Consider the following 2,537-nt stretch of genomic DNA (forward strand, 5'->3'; position numbering starts at 1 on the left):
CGAAGTTGCCGTTTTGTAAGTTTGTCATAAACAGTTGTGTACCTGCCCTGGTTACAGTTTGTGAATTGGAATCACTCAGGTGTAAATGGACACACTAAAAAGGAAATGAACACTATATCAAGACGTCACTTCTTTAGGTATCTATTTTAGGTATCCTCTTTTCTTCTGTCTCTGTGGCGCGGTATTTCTGATTGGTTTTTCATATTGAGGATGTCGCTTTGAAGCTATCTTTTTCTCTGCATTCCTCCCTCTCTCTCTTCCTCACCCTCTATATTTCACTCTCTCCCTCTCTCTCCCTCCCTCTCCCTCCCTCTCTCTTCCTCACGCTCTCTTTATCACTCTCTCTCTCCCTCCAACTCTCTGTTTCCCTTTCTCCCTCTCTATCCGTCTATCTCCCTCTCTCTCTCTTTTCCTCCTTCTCTCTCTTTCCCTCCCTTTGTCTTTTTAGCCACCCTCTCTTTAAAGCTACTGTGTTTATCATCCCAAGGGGACCACTACATTATGTATTAACCTGTTCAATTATGCATTCATTTATGCAGCCGTTGCCTTATGTAAATGCATTTTATGATTAAACAAATTGTTTCCCTGTTTTACCGGTGTGTGTTCGCTCAGTGTTTGTTGGTGACATCACACCGTGTCAGCTAGGAACCTCATGGCTTTAATGTGTGTGTGTGTTCCTGTGGGGGTGTGTGGGTGTGTGTGTGTGGGTGTGTGTGGGTGTGTGTGTGTGTGTTCCTGTGGGTGTGTGTGTTCCTGTGGGTGTGTGTGGGTGTGTGTGTTCCTGTGGGTGTGGGTGGGTGTGTGTTCCTGTGGGTGGGTGTGTGTGTGGGTGTGTGTGTGTGTGGGTGTGTGTGGGTGTGGAGACTATTTCAGGAGGCCTGCTGAATCTAAGATCCCAGCCCTCTAGCAAACCTGGCAGTTCTGTCTGTAGGAGACCAGGTAAATCTCTCTCTCAGAGGATAGGTAGATCTCACTCCAGACCAGGTAAATCTCTCAGAGGATAGGTAGATCTCACCCCCAGACAAGGTAAATCTCTCAGAGGATAGGTGGATCTCACTCCAGACCAGGTAGATATATCTTGGCTCCATCATTCTTCACAGATCTCCACCAAACCCTCACAACTGATTCACGTGCTACAGAAGTAAGGCAGAAATGTTAGACCACTAAGCTCAATAGGACATTAAGCATTAAGATAGTTTCTGGTGTCTCGCTTTGTTTGATGTCTGTTTCATTCCTTTGAACAGCACATTCTACCCTTCCTCAATGATGTGGTTAAACATTGTGGTTAAACATTGTGGTCGCTCTTTATCTTTTACCGACCACACACTCCCGCCCTGTATTACCTGGAATGTGTGTGCGCGCGACTCAAGTGTTTGTGTGTGAGTGCATTTGTGTGCATGTGTGCATACCAATAAAACAGTACCCTGCAAGCTTGAATTAGAATCCCTCTGGCTTTATGAAATAATAATCGTAATAGCAGCAACACACACATTATTCATGGGGTTTTTAATGACTGGCATGCAAATGTGAACACTCTACACATTGTTCTCACTAATTCCTGGATGTTACATTTGACTAATACACACTTGAAACCTCTCACTGCATGTGTAGGAACAGAATAATTCATCAAAACAAATTCCACATTTTACTCCAATTGAATGTGACCAGCACTAAAAGATGCAATACTAGTCCTTACAATATGCATGAAATTATGTAAATATTCCACAGACGGCGGGCGAAAACATCTGAAGGCCGGATGGATGACCCGCTGAGGGGGAGAGGAAGTGACATCATGATGTTTTGGTGATGTTGAACCAGTTTGTACATTGTATCAAACAAGTTACAAAACATAAAAACAGTATAATATGATCTTGGACGGCACTGTAACCAATAACAACATTACAGCATGAAATAAAATGTGCTGTGCCCTCCACAACGTTTCCCCTTTGACAGTTTGACTTCATTCTTGTAGGGATAATAACTAAAAAGAAAAACGATTGCGAAAAATTCATGCATATTTGAGATTGTATATGACGTCTTAATCTATATAATACCTGTTTTATCGAGACGCTGTGTCAAGTGTGAGTCTGTCGGGGGGTTATTCAACACAAGCGTTTGTTCCAAGTCCTTTAAATCTCAGCTCCGGCTTCAAAGAGAACGTGGCTGAAATCGTATTTGACATGGTAACAATATCTTATTTCAGCTATGGAGTGCTCCATGTGTTTATCAGTAGTTTTTAATTAACAAGTGACATTAATTTCTGCTCTTCCTTTTATCACTCGTCATTTACAGACGAAGGATCATCGTGTTAATGTGACAGAATTATGAAATACGTAGCCGGCATTAATTAGGTTGTTCTTTTTTAATTAGAATGTAATTGTTGTGAATTGGCCTCTTTGCGAGGGGAAATGCAGCCTATTAGTAAGACTCGACCAGAGGACTCGGCTTGAATGCTGGATGGAAGGAATACGACATGCAAGCCCACAGCGCCCTCCTCAGGTGGATACAGGTACTGTATCTAAAGTGCTGTTAAAGCA

The 2,537-nt window shown here is 42.6% G+C and overlaps 1 long non-coding RNA gene across 1 annotated transcript in view; it reads right to left on the bottom strand.

Moving 5' to 3' along the window:
• Positions 1-1,505: 1,505 nt before the first annotated feature.
• Positions 1,506-2,537, bottom strand: part of LOC146274681 (uncharacterized) — a 1,854-nt gene continuing 822 nt past the window's right edge. The window contains exons 3-4 of the long non-coding RNA XR_014766245.1: positions 2,055-2,163; positions 1,506-1,768 (exon numbers count right to left, since the gene is read on the bottom strand). This is a non-coding gene — a long non-coding RNA (uncharacterized LOC146274681). The remainder of the gene's footprint in view (positions 1,769-2,054; positions 2,164-2,537) is intronic.

Source organism: Hypomesus nipponensis, chromosome 8 (genome assembly GCF_054491055.1).
Source record: "Hypomesus nipponensis isolate SF chromosome 8, ASM5449105v1, whole genome shotgun sequence".
NCBI classification, from domain to species: Eukaryota; Metazoa; Chordata; class Actinopteri; order Osmeriformes; family Osmeridae; genus Hypomesus; species Hypomesus nipponensis.